Here is a 23,278-nt window from a genome sequence, read left to right on the forward strand (position 1 = left end):
CCCGGGGATAGGAATTTTTCTTTCCAGCCAAAAAGACGTGATGAAACTCTTGATTTAATTTCAGCAAACGTTTCTGTTTTCGATCTATTTATCATAGCTGGAAGGCCAAGGTATCGGTTTTGTGCTCCTATGTTGGAAATTCCCAATATTTGAGCTAGGTAAGGTCGTAGCCTCAGAGGAGTATTTATACTGAACATGACACAAGATTTATCCAAATTTATCTGTTGTCCACTGGTATGACAATAACATTCTAGCAAAGTGAGGATCTTATCACATTCATCCACCGTTGCTTGTGAAAAGAGAATTGAATCATCTGCAAACAAAAGATGAGTCACTGTAGGACAATATCTCCTAATTTTGATGCCCAATAGATTCTGATGTTCATTTTCTTTGTCTAAAAGGTAGGAGAAGCCTTCTGCAACAATTAAGAATAAGAAAGGAGACAATGGATCACCCTGCCTAATACCACGGGTAGGGTTAATAACATGGGTAGGCTCTCCATTTACCATAACTGTGTAGGTAACAGTTGACACACACTCCATAATTCAAGAGATCCAAAGCGGGTGGAAACCCAGAACAGTCATCATATGTTCCAAAAACATCCATTCAACACGATCATATGCTTTACTTAAATCAAGTTTAATAGCCATGAATTGTTTATCTCCTGATCTCTTGTTCTTCATGTAGTGGATCAATTCATGAGCTATCAAAATATTATCAGAAATGAGACGTTCTTGAATAAAGGCACTTTGTGCCGAACTGATAATATGTGGCATAACTTGTTGAAGCCTTGAAGTCATCACTTTTGAGATAATTTTATAAAAGACCGTACACAAGTTTATTGGCCTTAAGTCTTTAACTGTTCGCACGTTTTGAATTTTTGGAATTAAAACAATACGTTTCTGGTTAAAATTGCCCAAAAGTTTTCCAGACCTATGTAAGATTAAAATTATAATTGAAATATTAGTAAAAAAAAAAAAAAAAATACAACTATCTTTAGAATTTTAATGTATTTGAAAACTTAGAATAAGTCATATTTTTAAAATACTAGACAAATAATGTTGATTGCTTTTTCCGGTTTGGTTCTAATATTACACGTTTAGGATAATTTTATGTAGATTTCATTGAATTGTCCTATTTCTAGTTTCTTGATATATTTTGTTGTTTTGTCAAAATAATCTAACAATTCACATGGCTAGTAGATGGAAATTGTAATCTTCATTCTGTCTCCTTATTTAGCGAATAATTTACAGGTTCATCATGTTTATTAACGTATTAGAAAAAAATAATTCCTTTCACTTTCGATTTCTTTTTCTATATTTTTAAAAAGGGTTAATTACATATAAAATCACCACCTTTACACGAAATTGCAAAAATAACACGACCTTTAAAACGTGGCAATTCAGGGCACCACCTTTCATTTCTTTTCAAAAATAACACGGGCACATTTTTAGTGGCATTTTTGCTGACGTGGCGTGACACGTGGCACTCTCATCGGGTGTCCAAGTCAGCAAAATTTTATCAAAAAATGTGCCCATGTTGTTTTTGAAAAGAAATGAAAGGTGATGCCCTGAATTGACACGTTTTAAAGGTCGTGTTATTTTTGAAAATTCGTGTAAAGGTGGTGATTTTATATGTAATTAACCCTTTTAAAAAAGGCCTTACTCATTAAAAATACCTAATTAATTTTTGGGCTTTTTATAAAAAAAAACTATTTTTAATTAAATATTTATAAAAATACGCTTTAATTTTTTTTCCATCAAAAGTACGCTCTTTTAATAGATCATTGATAGATCACTTGGTAGATTATTGATAAAATTTTGTACGTTTGCAAAAACAAAAGGTTCAGAAAAATATTTTTACAACATAAAAAATTTATAGCGTATTTTTGTTAAAATTTTAAGATACAATTGATGAAATTAAAAGGTTAAACTATAAATAAATAAAATTAAAAAAATTTGGCCTTTGTTATTGAAAAAATATATCCAGTCGGCTATACATAAAATATACTTATCAAAATTACGTCAAAATTAGCATTTTTAATATGTTTGACAATGGATATAAAACTTCAAAAGATTGAATATTTTTGATTGATTAGACTGTTAAAAATTATTTTTTTTCTAATATTTAAATATTAGATAACTGAAATCACCCTTACACTGATATTTTCAATTACATAATTTTTTTAAAGTATAAAAAATAACAATATTGATCTAACTTACAAGAGAGATAGTAATCAGTGGCGAAGCCACATAGAGAGATATAGGTGGTCAATTGACCACCTTTAGCAAAAATAATTACATTAACATTTGTATTAGTTAGTCCAAATCATATAATTACGTTCATTTTTATTATAAATTGACCCCCTTGATTTTTTATTTTATAAGAAACAATAAAATTTGACCCCCTTAAAAATAATTTCTAGCTTCGCCCCTGATAGTAATCATTATATATTATAAATACAAAGCTATGTAGTTTTGAGATTCTGATCAATATTTATTTATATATAGAGAATACAAAATTTACTTCACAACCGAATGGCCGACCTTAAATTTTTATTTTTTGATAATTATTTTTACGAAAATGGCAAGTTTTGGAGCAATGTAAGGGAACAAGAATATGCACTAAATAAGACAGTGATTACGAATATGAATGGTAAATTGAGAATGGTGTCAAAAGAGGTGTCTGAAAATATCACATGAAAAAATAAGACATGAAATTGGCATAAAGTACGTAAATGTCTGTGATTGTTAAAAAGGCAAATAGGCTAATAGTAATGCAATAATACCTCATAAAATTCGTACTTGACGCAATAATTGACTGTTTTTTCATATCTTCTTTATTTGTTTAAATTATTACACCCATATTTTAACAATGTCTCACCAAATAGGATCGTAATCTCAATGATCAAGACACCTCATCTTGATAATATTTCAGAATAGGACACTATTATTATATGGTGAGCATTAATTCTCCATTTTTCTATTAATTTTTCACATGTATTTGTGGTGATTGCTATTAGAAATGAATAAATACTAAAATTAATTTGATGCCGTTTGATGATGTTGGAAATTAAATTTACAGAATTATGAAATTGTTTTGCTACTTTTCAGTCCTTTAAATTTTAATTTATTTCCAATATAAATATTAAACTTTAAAATTAATTACCAGTAACGAGACATTTGTTAGCAATATTTTGAAGCTAAATTGCTACGTGGCAATCAAATTGTCACATTTCAATAACGACTATTACATTTTCAAGATAATTATGTAATTTTTACTATGTTTATATTGTCATATTATTGTGAAAGCTACGCGCGTAAAGAAACGTCTGAAACACTAATAAATAAATAAAAGAAGAATTTTTGTAGAATATAAATTGAATAAGAATAATAAACGAAATCAAAAAGATAAAAAATTAATCAGAGAACACAATTATTTAACGAGATTTAGCAAATTGCTTATGTCCTAATAGCAACACCTGAGAGTTTCACTTATATTAAATCAACAATTACATAAAACTTAGAGTTATTAGTGTTTATATAGGCATAATATCTTAAAAATCTTGACCTTATAACCCCTTTTTGATCCTACCGTGACGTTAAACTTGTCAATTTTACCATATTTTGTATTTTATCGTTTCAATTGTACCTTGAAATATTAAATTGACGTATTTTTCGTTTGGAAAAAATTAAAAAATGTTCTCCATGTATAGCATATATTAATTGTATATGTTTAAAATTTATTTTAATTTAGTTAAATTAATTAAGAATTTAAATTAGTTTTAATAAAAATAAAGAATTTATTTGTACTATTTTGAATGGAAAGGAATTTAATTTTATCTTTAAACATGGTTAATTGAATGATTTTATCAGTAAAGTAAAAAAATTGACAAAAATTTAAAAATTGGGATACAATTGAAACAATAAAATGCGAAATAAGGTAAAATCGACAAGTTTTCAACGTCAGGATAGAATCGAAAAAGAATTATAAGCTCACCGTTTTTTAAGGGATTAGGCCGTTTATATACTAAAACCCTCATCTAAAAGAATTACATGTTTGCCATGTTTTAGAGTCTTATTGCCCTAACATAGAAAAATACCACGAAACTAAGTCCTACTCAGAATAGGTCAAAAATTCCGCTAACGATCAGCATACCAACTAGACGATTGGCAGAAAAGGCCACAGGTACAAATTACTCTCTACCATTTTTTGGAGTCAACCAGATCTACCAACTCGTTCCACTAATAAATAAAGATGTAGATCCGATTAAGACATATATATAAATATCCAAATTTAGTTAAATCTTGATGAAAGCTTGGTGAAATCAATATGAAACTAATCCAATTTTTGACACTTTCAAACAATCTCAACCTTAGCAAAAATATCATGAAGATCAAGTGAAACACAATTTCTTTCCAGTCTGTTGCTATATTAGGTAGTTACTCTCATACTTAGAAAAATTTGATCAAATTTAAGCTTTCCTTGAACTTGACCAAACCGGCCAACTTTTTTCCATGCATTCCACGAAACTCTCACCCACAAGTAATTTTGTCGACTTTTGCTCTTGAATTTCTAAAGAGTTCATCTTGTTAACCCATGCATTGTCATTTTTTCTCAAACAATTGTCAATTTCCTAAAAGTAAATTACTTTGCTAGCTTTACATATAATCAAGATCCTATCTTTAATACAAGTTGTATTCATGCATCCAACAAAATTCTCGTCACTATACTCCTGCACATCTGATATTTTTTTTCCAAGGCTCTAGCACTCTTTTCTGCTAGCATATGTTGAACTCCAGATTTCTCGAACTTATACTCGTCCGTCTTGAATACCCTAGATCCTCTTTCAAGCATACAAAACTTATTAAAATCAACATTGCAATCTTCAATACCATGTGATAAATATACATTATCGATATCATGACGAATCAGTTTCTCACGCCTTAAAAAAGTACTAATAGTGATACCCACATTTGATCTAGAATGGCCTCAACCTATGATGGTGTTATCCAATAATTTGCAGATGTTCCTAGTAGCTATCAGTCCTTTCATCACCGCCAAAGCACCACAACTCACTCTCATCATGTTACACATGCCTGATTTAAACTCAAATCCTTTAGAATGTAACACATCCAAAAAAATTAATTGGGTTACATAAAAAAATTACGACTTTTATTCGAAGTTTCATTTTAATCACGGCCTTTAAAAGTTGGCATTTAAAGGCACGACCTTTCATTTTGTTTCAAATTTATCACCAAAGTAAAATTCGGTGTATTTTTTCTAACTAAAAATTATCAATCCTACATACTCTAACTGAAAGATAATAATATTTGGCGTCGATTTATAATTTGAGTCTTTAATGGTTCAATAAAAAAATTAAGTCAACAAAAAATACATTAAAATGATAAATTTGAAAAAAAAATGAAAGGTCGTGATTTTATATGGCATCTTTTAAAGGTCGTGATTCAAATAAAATTTGTATACAGATTGTGATTTTTTATGAAATTAACCCAAATTAATTTCTTTTTCAATTCAGGAACATACCAAACATCACCCAACGTCCTAACCATCATGCATACTATTTTTGATTTCCCTACACCTAAAATGGCATATGTATATTACTATCACCTAAGTGCACATAACAAAAACTACATGGTATGTATAACTGAAACCATTTCATGTTAGACGTAATATGAAACAAGCATCTTGAATCAAGCACTCATGAGTCTTCAAGCTTACTCGATGAAAACGAAACTATTTGAGTCTTTATTCTCCACTATATTTGCATAATTCAAACCTTTCTTTTTGGATTCATTTTTCTGTTTCTCATTGAGACAATTTCTTCACATATGGACAATATCCTTATGACTCACTACAAAAAAGGTGAGCTAAGGGGACCAAAGTTAGGGACCATAATATTTAAATTGTCCCCAATAGTTAACGTTTGATAAAAATGGGGACTATTAAGAAACTTGTCCCCAATTCTTCTATTTTAAAATTATTGGGGACGATTTTTCTTATATAGTATAGTGAATCTGATCCAAAATAGGGACCAAAAATTTAGCTAATAAACAAGAGAACTTAAAAAAAATAGCAATATTTAATTTTTATGAGTTGTAAAGGGAAGAAAAGTGACGGCAATTAGGTTTTTTATTAGTAAAGAAGAGTAAATTTCACAATCTTCTCCATCAAATTCACCTGGTATGTATGTTTATATGGCTTTGTTAAACATTGTAATATGTTTAAACACAAGATCTATTTTCAATTTAGTGAAAATTTATAATTATAAAAAAAAACCCTAATGTTGTTTTGATTTGGGGAATAATTTTATTGTGAAAAAAATGGTTGTTAATTTTTTTTCCCATTTGGATTACTTTTTGATTTGAGGTTTTTTTTTTAAAGTAGATTTGAGTACATATGAATTGAATTAATGGGATAAATGTGGAAAATACATAGTTGCCTTCTAGATCAAAAACCATATTGACAATTATGGTTTTCTACTACCATGACTCGTTTGTGTAAGTTCCAGAAACACAAAGAAAAGGGAAACCAAACCAAGTCCTTATAAGCAAGGAAAAGTTGCTCTCCAGGAAATTCGTTGCTTTCAGAGGAAGTGGAATTTGTCATTCCTGTTGTTGAAATTTGTCATTCCTGTTGCTCTTTAATTAAAGTGAGAGGCTTCTGAATTTGAGTTGTGCCTTGTGTTCTGTTTTGTAATTGAAATGCTTTGGAAAAAAAAATCCTTAAGTGTTAATTGTCTACTTATTTTATTTATATTATCTCTGACAACTGAGTTATTTTTAGTTTTGGTTATGCTTCCATTTCTCTTGAGTATTTAGGCAAACAAAACTTTAAACTATTTGACCCGTTTTTGGCTAGATTTGTATGTATATTAAAAAATTTAAATTAGTTGTTGAAAACAAATAAACTTGAACAAGTTAACTGCAAACAGTATAAATCATTAACCACCATAGGCACCACTAAATTAACAATGCAACTTTGAAAAATATATGATCAGCAATAAAAACTATAAAAGAGAGGTAATACTGAAATGTGATGCGTTAACTTTTGTTATAGGTGGATATAAATTTCCCAACATGGAAATCCAACATCAAGCAGAAAATGCTCAAAATCTCCTCAAGAGTAGACTGTCCTGCTGTGTAAACCTGCTTTCATCTTCAAACCTCTCCCCGGCTCTCCAGATGAAAACTATAGGTACATATTTCCTAAAAATTGTTGTTTACAATCTAAAGAAGAAAATTTGGGATTTGGAAAAATTCTTTGTTCAAATCTGTTTTGTTGGAAACTATATACTTCAATTAAGGTTTCTTGGGCACATTCCTTATGCCTTATGCTTTTATAGCATTTTCTTTTGGTTAATTTGGCAATGTTTAAAGGCGGAAAGGCCTATACTTGAAAATTTATATTGCAGACATCATTTTTCTTGAACTTGTCTACATAACTGAGTCCCGCTTCTTGTCCCTCTTGAAACTTACTTATAGAAAAATAAAGGTTTGTGATATTTATAAATAAGGTACAAAAGGATGGCACTTTAACATGCTGTATTGATTATTAGTATTGTCAATCTTTTCAGTTTTTATGGAGAAGGTATTGCAATTATTGATGAACTTGTAGAACCGAGGCGTCAATTAGGAGAAATGACTAATCGGATACTAATGCACGAATGCCTCAATATAGAATTCTTGGAAAGACTCGATAGTATGTATATTGGACTTCAGTTTACATATAGTCAAGTTGATTTTGTAAGTTAATAATAATCGTTATTGTCTATATTTAATTATATTTTTGATAAATTGTATGGTTAATATTAGTGTTCAAAAAACTTGTATTAACTTAAAAAAAAATATTTTTGCAGGACAGCGTGTGATTAGGCGGAACGGTGGAATAATTTTCATGAAGATTATGAATCCAGTTAATGTTCATTATTTATACATTATTATCTTAGTGTATTCTTTTGAATATTTTTTAGTATATTTATTTTTAACATGTATTTTTATGTTAGACATAATTTTTAGTTTCAGTGGATTATTGTTTGTTCAGTTATGAATAATTTAATAGAATTAAATATTCAGATTATTTATTTATCTTTGTATATTAATAAATTTATTAATTAAATAAATTTATTTAAAAATTAAAAATAAAAATGGGAACCAAAGTTGTCCCTAATAAATGGTTCCTATTAAATGGGTACGAAATTGATGAATGTCGTACGTATTTAATGGGACGAAAGTCGTCCGTGTTCAATGAGGACGAAAGTCGTCCGTGTTCAATGGGGACGAAAGTCGTCCGTGTTCAATGGGGACGAAAGTCGTCCGTGTTTAATGGGGACCAAAGTCGTCCTTATATAAGGGGATGACTTTCGTCCCCACAGTTAGGGACAACAATCATCCCCAAAATGGGGACAACTTTTCTCTTTTCGTCCCCTAAAAAATTGGGGACGGAGGCAATAGGGACGAAGTATGGGGACCAACTAAGTTGTCCCCAAAACATTAGAGGACCATTTTCTTAGGAATAGGAGACCATTTTTATGGTCCTCTTACATCTCTTTTTTTGTAGTGGACTATAGCACATTACTTCACATTACTTCACGTTTACTCCTAGACTTTAATTTAGAGTTACATTTCTCATTGCTTCCATCACCTTGTTTTATTCCTCTCTCTTGATTCCCACCAACATACAATCCCAAATTCATGTTTATAGAGTATTTTTCAATATTCTATTTCCGTTAGTGATAAACCACAATGATGATGTAACTTTTTCCACATAAACCATTTCTTTCCCGTATGTAAGTGTCCTCACCAAGTGTTCATATGAGGATGGTAACGAACAAAGAAATCATGAATCGATCTTTGTCTTTAATCTTAACTTTTAACTGATATAAATAGGTAATTGTTTGATTGAAAACATTAACATCTTGCACTAAACCATTACATGCATGCATCTTTCGCCAGTATAACTTTTGCATAAGATATAATTTATTGGTGAAATTCTTCGTCATATATCGCCCTTCAAGCACCTCCCACACCACCATTGGAGATTAAATATCCATCACGTGATACAAGACCTTATCTACCAAACACAGTCAGATGATTCCAGCCGCTTGCAATTGTAGTTTTTTCCAATCTAATTCATCAAAAATGTCAGATTTTCTATTACACACCGTCTTCAACAACCCTTGTTGTGCCAATGTACCTTTCACTTTTTTTTGCCACAATTCAAAATTTTCACCTCCACTGAGCTTCATTACATTAATTTTTTCATCATTGTCATTTTACTTCAATCAATCAAACGCACTCACAACCAGACTCTGATACCAATTACTGTAAAATCTACGTATGTCGTGGAACGATTGAAACGACAACAATATACAAAAAAATAAGAGATTTTGTAGTATATATATTTTGAACTAGAATAATAAACAATATCAAGAAGATAAGACATAAATCACACACAAGGATATAATTATTTATCGAGATTCAATAAATTGCTTACGTTCTTGGAGCATCCGCAAAGAGTTTCACTTATATCAAATCAATAATTATAGAAAATCTAGAGTTATTAGTGTTTATAAAGTAAAACTATAGTTTAATTGCTCATAGGCCATGTTTGGTTCATGTAATGGAATAGCATGAAATAGAATAGCTATTCCATAAGGAATGGAATAGCCATTCTTTGGTTTTTGAGAGGAGTACTTATTCCACAAAATCATGGAATAGCAATTCCGTGGAATACCTATTCCATGAACCAAAGCAAAGAATTTTCATTCTATACGGAATTGCTATTCCATTCCGCACCTATTCCATGAACCAAACATGGCCATACTTCTATTCAATAGGAATAGAGTTCTATTGCCTCTAACAATGCCAAAATAACGAGAAATCAAGTCCTATTCGGAATAGACCAAAAAGTCCACGACCGGACCTACTATCGGACCACTTGTTTGAAAAGGCCCTAAACCCGCTTCACCCTCGGCCACTTTTTAGAGTTAATCGGATCTACCAATCGGGAAATAAGACTGTAGATTCGGTTTCAACAACATCTTAGTAAAATTAATATGAAACTAATCCAATTTCCGGCACTTTCCAAGAGTATATTGTAATTGGAAGTTTAAAATCTAAATTTTTTTTTTTTGGATAAATGATGATTATATAAGCACTTACCACAAAAGTGGAAGGCAAAAAAGCTCAAAGAGCTAAAAAGAGTTACAGAAGAAATCTAAATTTCTAAAAACATCCATAGCCGAATAGGTAAAACCGACATGATTATCTTTGTAATAAGTCACTGCTCTGCAAATTCCCATGAAGACAAGAGAATCAATATCTGTCAGCTCATGTCTAAACACTCTCTTATTCCGAGCTTTCCATAATTCCCAAACACAAAACATCCAAATAGATTGCCACAAAGGGCGATATCTCTTGCTCGGAATAATACTCCACGAATCAAAGAAAAGGTAAAAAGATGAAGGAATAACCCAGCAAACATTGCTCAATCTCAAAATATAATTCCAGACATCCCAAGCAAAGCGACAGTGTATAATAATGTGACTACTTGTCTCTTCATCCATGCAAAGCAAACAAGAAAGTTGATTAAGAGTAAGAACTCCTCGATGAAATAAAACGGTGTTAGAAGAGATTCTATCCCTTTCCATTAACCACATAAAGAACAAAATACGAGGAGGAGCCTTGAACTTCCAATAACGACCATAAGAATGCAGCCCAGGAGAGTTAAAAACTGATGTGAAATGAGAAATAAATCTGGAAGGAGTGTAAGAATTCTTGCCGAGCCAAAACTGAATATCCGGTCTGTCAACAATCAGATTACTTGAAGTCAGTAAATTTTGGAGAGAAGACAGCATCTCCTGCTCACCTATGCGCAGACGACGGCGCCAAGTGAATGTGAAACTGTTATGCTGCGTATTAAATAAATCAGAGACAAAGGAGTTCTTCATCAGCGATAAAGAAAATAACGCAGGGAAAGCTAGATGAAGAGGAACCGCATCCTTCCAAGTGTCCAACCAAAACCTGATACTGTTACCGTTCCCCAAAGTCCAGTGTAACCCGCTTTTGAAGTTATCCCAAACTGAAAGATTCTTCACACAACCAGTTTGTATACCCCGCCATAAATGGGACAGACTATTAGGGTTGATATCTTCGATTTCATACCAGAAACCCATACTCGAACTGCAAGATATCACATTGAACCAGAGAGAAGTATTGTTAGCATGCATGAATTTCCAAATCCATTTAATAAGCAAACTCTGGTTTTTAATCTTGAGAGGAGTAATATTCAATCCCCCACATTCAAAAGGACGGCAAACATCGCTCCAAGCGACTTTGCTAAAGCCTGAAGTAAGCGTCGAGCCATTCCATAAAAATCTACGCATGAGACGTTCTAGAGAAAGGGTCACAGATTTTGGAATTAGGAAAGAACCAAGATAATAAACTGGCAAGCTACTCAGAACCGATTTGATTAGGACTAACCTGCCAGCCGGAGATAAAAGCTTACCTTTCCATCCTGATAATTGCTGAGAGAAATTACATACAATAGGGTCCCAAGATTTTGCTTTAATTGGCTTTAGAGATAAAGGTAATCCTAAGTAAATAATAGGAAGCTGATCAATCTTGCAGTTAAGGATCTTAGAGGCTTCAGATAAAGCGTAGTCATCCACATTGATGCCAATTATGGAAGATTTCTGATAGTTGATTTCAAGCCCTGAAACTAGCTCAAAACATCGAAGGATTCGAAGTAAGTTCCTAACCATTTCCAAGTCATTTGGCAGAAAAAGCAGCGTATCATCAGCAAATTGAAGAAGAGTTATCGGATCTGGGTAACCATCGACATGGATTCCATCAATCAAGCCCACAGCAACCGCCCTATCAAACAATGCTTTCATACCTTCAACTGCGAGAACAAACAACATCGGTGATAGTGGATCGCCCTGTCTGACTCCTCGACCCATGTTAAAATTCTGTGTAGGGGAACCATTAACCAAAACCGAAAGTTGAGCAGAAGAAAAGAATGAAGAAATCCAAGTAATCCAAGAGTTATCAAAGTTCATCCTAGCAAGCATTTTTAGGATAAAATTCCAGGAGATAGAGTCGAAAGCCTTTTTAAAATCAAGTTTGATTAAAAAAACTTGATCTTTCCTCTTATTTACTAGATGCAGCAACTCAGTAGCAATCATGTGACAATCGTGAATATTCCTCCCTTTGATAAAACCAAATTGGTTGTCAGAAATCAACTGAGGAAGAATAGAGGATAACCTGTTAGCCAAGACCTTTGAAAGAAATTTAAAGACACCATTGATAAGACTGATAGGTCGGAAATCTTTGATGTCTCTGGCCCCTTTTAATTTTGGAATAAGAACCAAAAAAGCCGTGTTCAGACCCGCAGGAAAAGTTCCAGTTCGATGAAAGCTAGAAAACAAGTCTAAAAAGTCTTGTTTGATAATGCCCCAAGCTTTCTTATAAAAAAAAATTGAATCCATCATGACCTGGCGCTTTATTATCATCACAATCCGCCAATGTTGAGAACAGTTCCTGCTCCGAAAAGAAAGCAACTAAACCCGCAGCTTGCTCCCTTGACAGAGACCGAATTGGAAGATCCTCAAGAGTGAAGCACACTTCAGCTTTGGATTGATAAAGTTGCTTATAAAACAAATGAATGTTGTATTTTACATCTTCAGGGTTCGAATAAGTAATACCTCCCACCATAATATCTGAAATACAATTGTTCTTAGCATGAACAGAAGCAATTGTATGAAAAAATTTTGAATTTTTGTCTCCATAAACATTCCAATTAACCCTTGATTTCTGATGCCATAGCGACTCAATCTGTTTAGAAACCTTGTAGAATTCAGTTTTTAAAGAACACAGCTCAACCTTCTCTTCTGCCGAAAGGTCTCTGAAATCAGCAGATGCCTCTATAGCCTGAATTGCAACCTGAGTAGACTCCATTTTCGAATTCAAATTACCAAAAGAACGAACATTCCAAACTTTGATAATTTTTCTCAATTCCCTAAGCTTAAAGACAAGATTAGCTCTAGGAAAATTAAGAGAAATATCCTTCCAAGTATCCGTAATCAAAGCAAGAAAAGAAGAATCACTCCACCATGCGTTAATTGATCTAAAAGGCTTCGGACCCCAATTGGAAGCAACTGCCGAAATAAGCATGATCGGACAATGATCTGAAAAATTCCTCGGAAGGGCCTGAAGGCATAAATTCGGCCAAGCAACAAAAGCATCTGAGGAAAGAAAACAGCGATCAATTTTTGAACGAGAAATTGAATTGTGCCAAGTGAAAAACCTTCCCTGAAGAGGAACTTCCTCAAGGTTAGAATTGTTTATAAAGTCCATAAACTGATTCATGCCTGTAGAAAACCCATTGCAATTGTGTCGCTCCGAAGGGTGAAGAATTTCATTAAAATCTCCCACCATAATGCATAACCTCTCAGTTTGTAATTCTTGAGTAATTTCAGACCAAAGAATAGATCTTTCTGTTGCAAGAGAACATCCATAAACAAGCAAAAAGTGAATTCGGACATCACGAAGATTGAAATCAATACAAAGCCAACTAGAGAAGATAGAAATTCTGGTTTCAGTGAGAATATGCTTGTCCCAGATGCAAAGCAAACCTCCTGATGCCCCAACGGAAGGCGAAAAACAATAACTGTAATCCATATTCGGCCAAAGACGACTAATGAGAAAATCATCTACCTGCTCTTTTTTAGTTTCAATAAGACCTACAAGTGAAATCTTATTTTTCGAAATAAGAGAACGGATAATCCTTTGTTTCCTGGAAAAAGACACTCCCCCTCGACAATTCCATGATATGAAATTAAATAAATCAGACATTAGAGATTAAAAAAACCTTGAAAGGAAAGAACCTGTTAATGGTTCCTGTCCTGGGACTCCTTGCTAATTCTCTGCGTGAGAAGACTGATAATTCCACTCTGATTTTTAACTTCAAATAGACCACTCTGTACACCTACTTCCCATGTTTTCTGCACTTCAAGTTCCAAGTTGGTAATAGTCGGGTTAACATCAGGTATCTGTCTAAGGCAACCTCGTATGAGTCCATCTGATTCCCCTGCAAAACTTGCTGAAGGAAGTGAACAGGTCTGTAACGAACCTTTGGATGGAATAACTTTAAATTTCTTGCGTTGAGTAATGAAAGATAGGTCCGGATTAGGGAACGTAGCTTTCGAGTTGATTGATAGGTTTTCTGAGTTTGTCTGACTGCTTTCACCCAATGAATTCCTGTGATTACTCTCTGCAACCACCATATCTGTAAACTGAGTCTCAGCTATATCCTTCCCAGTATCCTTTGACGATAATGAAGTGGTAGCAAACTGAGAACTGTTATTGTCTTTCATTCCTTGAGATTGTTCATCATCTGAATCCGAAGAGGTAGAAAAAGAGACGTCACAGCTATTGTTCCACATGACAGGCATATCTGATTCCATAACATGAATATTAAAAACTTGATCATTAACAGTGACTGCAAAATCACTATCAATATGTTTCATAATCGTCGAAATAAGAACAAATCCGGAATCCATACGTTCCTTGCTAGATATCATTGGGTGAAGGGATACAACACCCCCAACTTTATCACCAATAAAAGTAAAAAATTGATCTTCCCAAGCAATTAAAGGAACACCCGAGATGTTAATCCAAATAAATCTTTCCCCTGACGAAAACAAACCATCCCAGGGAGAAATAGTCATGAAGAAGTCTGTAAGAGTAGGAAATATTTTCCTAAATTGTTCATTGTCCCCATGATTGAAAAAATTCAATAGAACATACTTTCCTCCAAGCAACGAAAAGGAATCATAAATAATCCCATGGTTCAGGAGATATGAAGCAATGTTGAGCAGGTCAGGTAAGGTTTTCACAGTAACAATTGATGAACTAGGTATAGCAGAAGACCCTGATGGAACGAATTCAAAAGAACGCTTATCAACCACATTGGCATAGGATCGTGAATCTCTAACCGAAGGAATAAAAACATGCTTGGGACGATTGTCAATAACAGGTAATTGACGTTGCATGGGACTAGCTGCTGTAGGGTTAGGGTAACGAGAAAAATATGCTCTAATCCTCTTGGAACCAATAAAGACATTATTAAGTCTATATAATGAATCCAGAGCGTCTTGTTCAGGGTCTAGATGTAAAAATCCAAATCGTTTGTTGGATCGATTCTTCTTGCGAGCAATTGTAACCCTACCTCGGATATGGTATTTGGCAAAAGCCCTTTGTAAATCAGAATAAAACCATAATTCTGGAAAGTTTTCAAAGTAGAGGACTTGAGTTTGTGTGGAGCGGTTTCCGGGAACAAATCTGGATGGAGGAGCTGCAGTATGGAGCGGCGGCTGGAGGGGGTGGGAGGGGTTCAGGGGAGGCATGACGGCCTAGGGTTTTTTTGCGAGTGTCCTATGAGAAAATATAATTTTTTTTTTTTTAAAAAAAAAAAATGATTATAAATGATTAATATCTATATGCCGGTTCAAATTGGAATTAGTAGATGTATAATAAAGTATTCAGATAATAATGATTATAAAAAAGAAAACGAGAAATACCTCATGAATTAGACTATTCAGTTGAATGTAAATGTGATTAAAATGATGGTTTAAAATTCTGAGGTTCCCTTAGAAATACGTAAGTTGGTCTAGGGTTGACTGGGCTTCAAGATGATGACAACGGAGATATATTGTCAAATTTCCAAGAAATCAGTAGTGGTTTGGAAGTATTATAAGTTTCAATGGTCATGAGAAGGATTTAGCTGGATGGATCCCTTTTTCTAATTTCCACACTACAATTACTATTTATTCTTCTTTTGAACATACTGTATGTAAAACCCCAGCTTTCCATGAAATAGATAAGAAAAATTAAAACAATGTGAAAAGACATATTATTCAATTAGAATGGCACGGAAAAAATATTAACTAAAAAATAAAACTTTACCAATGGGGGTTGGTTCAAGTGGTAAGCGGCTTGATATCGCTTAAGCAAGGTCTCGGGTTCGAGTCCTTGTGAATGCAGAAAATTCCCACTGATAGACTCACCCACCATGCCAGATGCGCGACGCGGGTCGGATCCGGATTAGTCAGGGCGAAGTCTTGGAAACCGGATGTGCTTACAAAAAAAAAAAAAAAACTTTAATGATTTTATTTCCATATCTTTATATTACAATAATGCATTACATTTATTATTAAAAATATTATTAATTGATAGGTATGGATGATTGACTATAAATGAGTTAAAATATGACAATTCACACGCATATAAATATTTTAATTATAATAATAATTAATAGATGATTGAACCCTTAAAGCATTTCCAATATAGTGTTATTTTTTATATTAAATTTGACATGAAAAATAAAATAAAATACTATAGTTAGCATAACATTTAAATTTTTTCTTCAATACAAAAAATTGAAAAGAAGTTCTATAATTACTTATTGTGATAATTATCGCTTATTTTATTATATTTTTTACTTGATAATTGTTTTAATTATATATTTCAAACAAAAATTGATGCTATTATTTTTTAATATAACAATGAACTTTTTAAAAAAGATTATTAAGAGAATCAATAAACTATATAAATTTTTTTATTATATTGATGTATGATTTACTATATTAAAATCGTAAAATTAAAAACAAGAAGCACAAAACTAAAATGAAAAGAAGTTAAAAAGAAGAATGATGTATAGCCTACTATAATAAAATCGTAAAATTAAAATGAAAAAAAGTAAAAAAGAAGAAAAAATATGTCAAAATAATAAATTCAAAAAATTAATTGTATTAAAATTGTGATTAATAAAAAAGTTAACTGAATATTGTAGTCAAGCATATGGTATAGTCAATGTTAAATTTAGTACATGAAATAGCATATGCTAAATTTAGCACAAATTATAGCACAACATTGAAGAGTTACATTTTAAGAATTAATGTTAAATTATGGCTATTAACACTCTCCTTCAAATGCAATCGAGACTGAACATCCTACTATCATTTGAAATTAAAATTATTTAAAATAAATACGCTCTAAATATATTAATTGTAGAAGATATTTTTATCTATTGATCTCTAATAAATTGTATAAACGCTGAACTAATTCAGTATTATTTTGTGTTTTTATCAAAAAGAAAAGAAGGAAGATGAAGCATGAAATTGAGTATAAATTCATCAATTTCTTATATTGCATGTTACGAATTGAAAATCAAGAACCAGAGAGTTAGATTCTTTGGACTGAAAAGGGACACAAAAGAACAAAGTCACAAAGAGGTAGTACGACTGAATGAAACAATCATCAGTTAATATGTATTTAATGGTTATGTCGACAAGTATATTGAATTAAAAATAATATACGGGTGTATTAAAAATCAAAAATTTAAAATCTCAAAAATCACTGACCCTGATTTTTTTTAATCTAATAGTAAAATATTCTAATTTTTACAATTTATTGCAATTCAATCTATATCTTTTAATTTTTATAATAATAGTCAAATTGTATTTTCTGCTGCAATAATAATCAAATTGGTGAACAAATTTGTTATTTTCAATTAGGCTATTAATATTTTACAAGTGCTTTTTTTTTTCTTTTTCTTACATAGTGCTATTTTAATAAATACTGAATATATTAAAAGCTACAAAAAGTGAAAAAAAAACTCAAAACCGCCCAAAAATTGTCCATAAAAAGTGCAATTTGCTTTTTTTATTGCTTATTATTATAGAAAAATACAATTTAACTATTATTATAGAAATTAAAAAGTTTGAATTAAAGTGTAATAAATATTAGAAGTTGGATTTTTTTACCATTAGACCTATTTTAATAGCACACTGACATTAAAATACAATCAAGTTTTTTCTATGTCATATTTTGACTTTTAATTGTAATGTGAAGCATCAAATTAAATTCTTTTTCAAAATAAATCTTTCATATTTAGCATATATTTTAAATAGTTTTTAATATTATAAATATATAAAAAAATCTTCTCCAAAATTTCAGAAAATAAACTAATACTTGTTTTATTGTTCAACCCGATATTTTAACAACTCGAAAATTTTAACGCTCCCGACTTCGCCGGCTTTTTCCCTGTCAACGCCAATGGGCCGGTCGTTGCTCGTCGTCCTTGGAGACGAACAAATCTGCTTGTTTCTGAAGACGAGCAAATATGACCGTCTTCTATGAAGAAGACGAGAAGGTCATGAATAGTGGGTGTCAAGCTTCTTCGATTTTTTAAGTTTCGAACTGTTTTGGATTCTCATTAATAAAAAATTTATTTGAATTTCAAAAAAAAAAAGAACTAGTCAATTGGTTGTTAAATTTTTTAATTTATAAATTATGTATATTTATGTTTTTAGCAATATGAAATTATCTTAACAAATGCCAAATCTTAAAAAAACCAATTTAATAATGCTCCGAATTCTTTTTTCTTCTAATTTTAAGTTAATTTACTATAAATTTATCATGATAAAATACTCCTAGACATTAATCAATAATACTTCTAATACCAAATATACATTATTACTTGGAGCAAAAACTAATAATACTTAGAAAAAAATGAGAAATAAAAATTTACTAAAAGATGGATAAATAAATGGGAAGTAATAGACACGCGCTTAAAAATGTAAATTTTGTAGGACGAATCTTCCAAATTGCCTGCTGGAAAGCACCCTAGAGTACAGACAGCCCTAATTCACTTTCCACGACATCTTTGCAAGTTGGTCCTTTCTTTTGTCATTCTCAAATTAGGCACCTCCTTTCTTTTCTTTTCTTCCCAATCTTTACCATCTAACTAAAATGATTACATTACTCCATTCATTTCACATAATATCTTTTTCATAAAGATAAAAATATTTTTTTTTTAATTTTTTTAATTATTTTTCTTGATTGTCGAAATATAAACATTTTATATTTTCCAATTACAGGATAAATTAAAGTGTATAATTCTATTTAGAAACTTTTGATTCAAATTTAACATGTATTACTATTAAATATGGTAAAATCTAATATAGTATTTAGTTTCAGTTTTATTAACTTTACAATTTTCAAAATGAATTTTTATATTTAAAACAAACATGACAAATATTATGGATAGAGGTACTACTATTTATTAAGATTCTTCATGTTTCTTTGGTATAAATGTCCAATTTTTAAGTATAAAACTCCATCCATGCGCTCTTAAATCTCTTATAATTAATTTATAACGTTATTCATGCACATAAATAAAAGGAACATCATCTAATTATACTTAAAAGAATGCTTCAATAATTATATATTTCCTGAATATATAATATGATGAGCTCTATTTTAAATAGAAAATCTTCTTGCAGTTATACCAAGAAATTTGAAATTATAATTAAATAACACACTCACATATATATATCTCTCTCTTTGTCTTATTTTGGACGAAATTATATACACAATAAGACAAATTATAAAATAATCCATATCTTAAATAAGGTGATTGATGAGCACAAAAGAAAAATACATTAAAACCCAAAATATTATAACAATGAAAGACATGCTTTTTCATATGTTTAATTACTTGTGATGGAACTAATTCGTCTTTGTCGTTGGAGGAAACGTTAGAAAGGTTTAATCAATAATATTTCATACTTGTACGTTATATATGATAATGATTTTAGAATAGAGATTCTTTTTTTTTTTTTGAGAAACTATTTTAGAAAAGAGTTTAAGAATTAGAAACCAGACGAAAATGACAGAAGTAAGTCCATTGATGTTATTTAACAACTAAACAAAAGGATCATTCCAGCCATTAAATTCGTGAAGCAGATTCTCATAAATTAGGCACGATCTAATATAATAGTATGAAAATACAAAGTCGTAATTTTTTATAATCACTATTTTTCACTTTTTTTTTAAAATCAAAATTATATTATTAATCCGAATCAAAAGCGGTTACGTCAGTAAGAAATACCGGAAATTTGCTAAACCATTCCTGCTGACCTGACATAGAACGGGATGCTTGCGCTAACACTTAATTTTATGTTTTATATAACTAAAATCCTTTCTATAAATAAGAATTTTAGTTGAAAAAAAGTAAAATATATATAATATATAATATTTTAAAATTCATGGAAAAACATTGACTTGAAAATTAAACGATTAAGATAATACTCCCTCCGTCCCAATATAATTGTCCATTTTGAGAATTTTTTTTATCCCAAAACTCTTGTCCACTTTCAAAAAATAACAATTTTTGGACTCAACTTTCCTATATTAATTCTATTTAAAATCCACTAATAAATAAATTGAAAGTGGACCCTATATTAAATAAGGATATGATAAAAAAAATAAAAAGAAATTATAAAATCCATAAATAATGATTGTTTTTTTAAAGTATATAATAAAAGTAAAGTGGACAATTTTATTGGTCGACGGAGGGAGGAGTATTAACAAAAATAATTGAGACGGCACATTCCTTTTCATGCACGCATGAATGAAAATGATTGTAGTACGTGAAGAATAACAATTAAAGACCGCGGATTTTCTAATTTTCTGGACGCCGGAGAATGGGTGATGGCGGTGGCGCCGGTGGTGGTGGTGGTTTTGGGACCACGTGATCCTGTAGGTTGGCTTGGATCCCCATAAAGATATGAGAGTATCTTTGGCTATAGGCCTCTGCACAAAAGGTCCCTACCATGTTTTGTGCACGAGGGGCCTCTCTGTTTCTATTTTAATGGCAGAGTGTGTTCATCATGAACAAGCATACTGCATTTTAACCAAATAAAACTACATCATTTCTGCCTTTACCAACTTTTTTGGTAAACATTCACCGTAAAATCTTTATGTTCAAACTGCAGATTTTTTATTCTTATATTCATAACTCGGTTGAAATAGTATGAGTTTAATTACCCAAAAACGATTCAATTTTTTTTCCGGTTTATGACCTCATTTTTTAAAAAATTCAATTTTAACCTACTTTTTATTTTTACTTTAATTGTAACTATTTTTTTTAAATTAGAGTGAAAAGAAAGTTCAAATAAACTTAATTTTTGATATTTATTATAATAAAAATACAAATCCATTTGAAGTACTCCCTCCGTCCTACAAAAATAGGTTATCTTTCTATTTTAGATGTCCCAAATTGATAGATATTTCTTAACTCTTGTTATTGGAGATGCATTTTAACTCTTGTTATTGGAGATGCCCTAAACAAGATTGACCTAAACTTGACAAATTGATAGATATTTCTTAAATATTTTTTTGTAATCACAATTTTAATTATCTTATTAAATATTTTTTTAAAATATAATTTAGACCTTCTAATGTGATAAGTTTGTAAATTAGACAAATATATCCAACTCTAAATTGAAATTTATTTTCGGGACATAATTTTTATTTTAAACTCAAATACCTTTTTGTAAACTGAGGCCGCACTTGGTTTGTTTTATAGCAATTTTCGGAAAATTAACTTTCGGGAAAGTATAGTTCCTAAGAAGTCAACTTCCCAAGAAACTTGATAAATGCTGCTTGTTTCGATTTTTATTTTCCGGAAAGTACAAAATTAATTTTAATATAATATATTATATTTTTAACTAAAAGATATAATTATCCTTTGATAATTTTTATATTGTAACAAATAAATAATTTTTTAAATTGATCAATAAATAATTTAATTTTTACTTATTAACTCTTATTTTACGATTCAAGTACTATTTGAGAGAGTTTTTTAAATATTAAAATTTAAAAAATATACTTTTTAGTTTAATTTTATATAATATAAAAATTGTCCACAAGAATATTAAATATAAATATTTAATTTTATTATAAATAATAATTATAAAATAATATAGCTATATTTTTGAAGTAAATAAAAATATTTTTTATACTAATTTTAAAAAAATATAAGGAAAGTGTTAAGGTTAAATTAGGAAAATTCAACAAAATTGATAGGAAAATTCTATTTTTTTTGTTTTGTTAGGGAAGTTACTTTCTTAATCAAGGGGAAGTCAAACATCTAACTTCCCGAAAAGTACAATATATAAATTGAATTAAATAAATTTTTTTTGTAAATTTGCGGAAAGTATAATTTTCCTAATCTATTTACCCCAAACCAAGCGAGTTTTGAAATAAAACATCAGTCGTGTAAAATAATTAATTATTGAATCAAAAATTTATAAAAATAAATTCCAAAAACAGAAATAATATAGAGTTTTTTATATATATAATTAAAAAAAAGGAGTATCCGTGGGAAGAGTTGAATACAGTAATATATTCAACTCTATTATACTAGCATCTAATGAACATTACAATACTAAGTCAGAAGATAAATTAAGATAAAAAAAATATGTGTAAATAATACTATCTTTTTGAAGACATCACTTAAACAACAGTATGATAGCTATTAAGCTATGTAAAACTACATACTTAAAGAAAATCATAATCATGATCATGCGAATTTCAATTAAAACATATAAAGGGACGAACATATCCCGAAATTAATTAAACAACATCATTGTTAGCTAGATACTCCATCATCCATATGTAATTTTGTTTTCATAAACTGTCCATTGAGTAATTAATGTCCTTGTGAATCTTCATTAATTCAAGTACCATTACAAAAGCCTTAAATTTTTAGGAAATCGAAAATTTTACTTCGTTCGGTTTATAATATTTGTCGCATTTAATTTTAACACAAAAGTTAAAAAAATATATCTTAATTTATAGACACTTTTACCAAATTATCTCTATCTTGAAACTTGTTAACTTTTACGGCTGCTATTTTTATTTGTGTTGTTATATCTTTTCAATAAATTAATTGGAGACAAACTTGAAAAAAAAATAGCAATTACTGCTTTTTTTAATATGTTAAAGTGACAAATATTATAAACCAAAAAAAAAAGAAATTCAAGTGCGACAAATATTATGGATCAGAGAGAGTAATATATTTTGTATTTTCAAAATGAAATTTTAATTTTATATTTTATGTATGAAGTTATCCCTCTGTTCCAATTTTAAACACCAAATAATTTTTCATTAAAAACGATGATGTTATGAATATACATTGTTCTGGTATTAACATCAATATTTTTTAACGGAAAATTACTCGATAAAAACCCTTTTTAAAAAAAATATAAAACATGCTAAATTTTAAAGATAACTGGACAATAAAAAAAGACTTAATCTCTAAAAATGTCTAACTTTTGCGTCTTGTGTTAAGTATTGCCAATTTGTTTAAAAAAATCATCTGATTTAGCCAATTTTATTATATATTT

General features: G+C 30.3%; 1 long non-coding RNA gene across 1 annotated transcript; it reads left to right on the plus strand.

Annotated features, from left to right (window-relative positions):
* The first annotated feature begins 5,981 nt into the window (after positions 1-5,981).
* On the plus strand, positions 5,982-8,063 carry LOC126669973 (uncharacterized). Its single transcript, XR_007638597.2, has 4 exons — positions 5,982-6,204; positions 7,081-7,218; positions 7,598-7,766; positions 7,880-8,063. It is a non-coding gene; the product is annotated as an uncharacterized LOC126669973 (long non-coding RNA).
* The last annotated feature ends 15,215 nt before the right edge of the window (positions 8,064-23,278 follow it).

This window comes from Mercurialis annua, linkage group LG2 (assembly GCF_937616625.2).
Source record: "Mercurialis annua linkage group LG2, ddMerAnnu1.2, whole genome shotgun sequence".
Taxonomy (NCBI): Eukaryota; Viridiplantae; Streptophyta; class Magnoliopsida; order Malpighiales; family Euphorbiaceae; genus Mercurialis; species Mercurialis annua.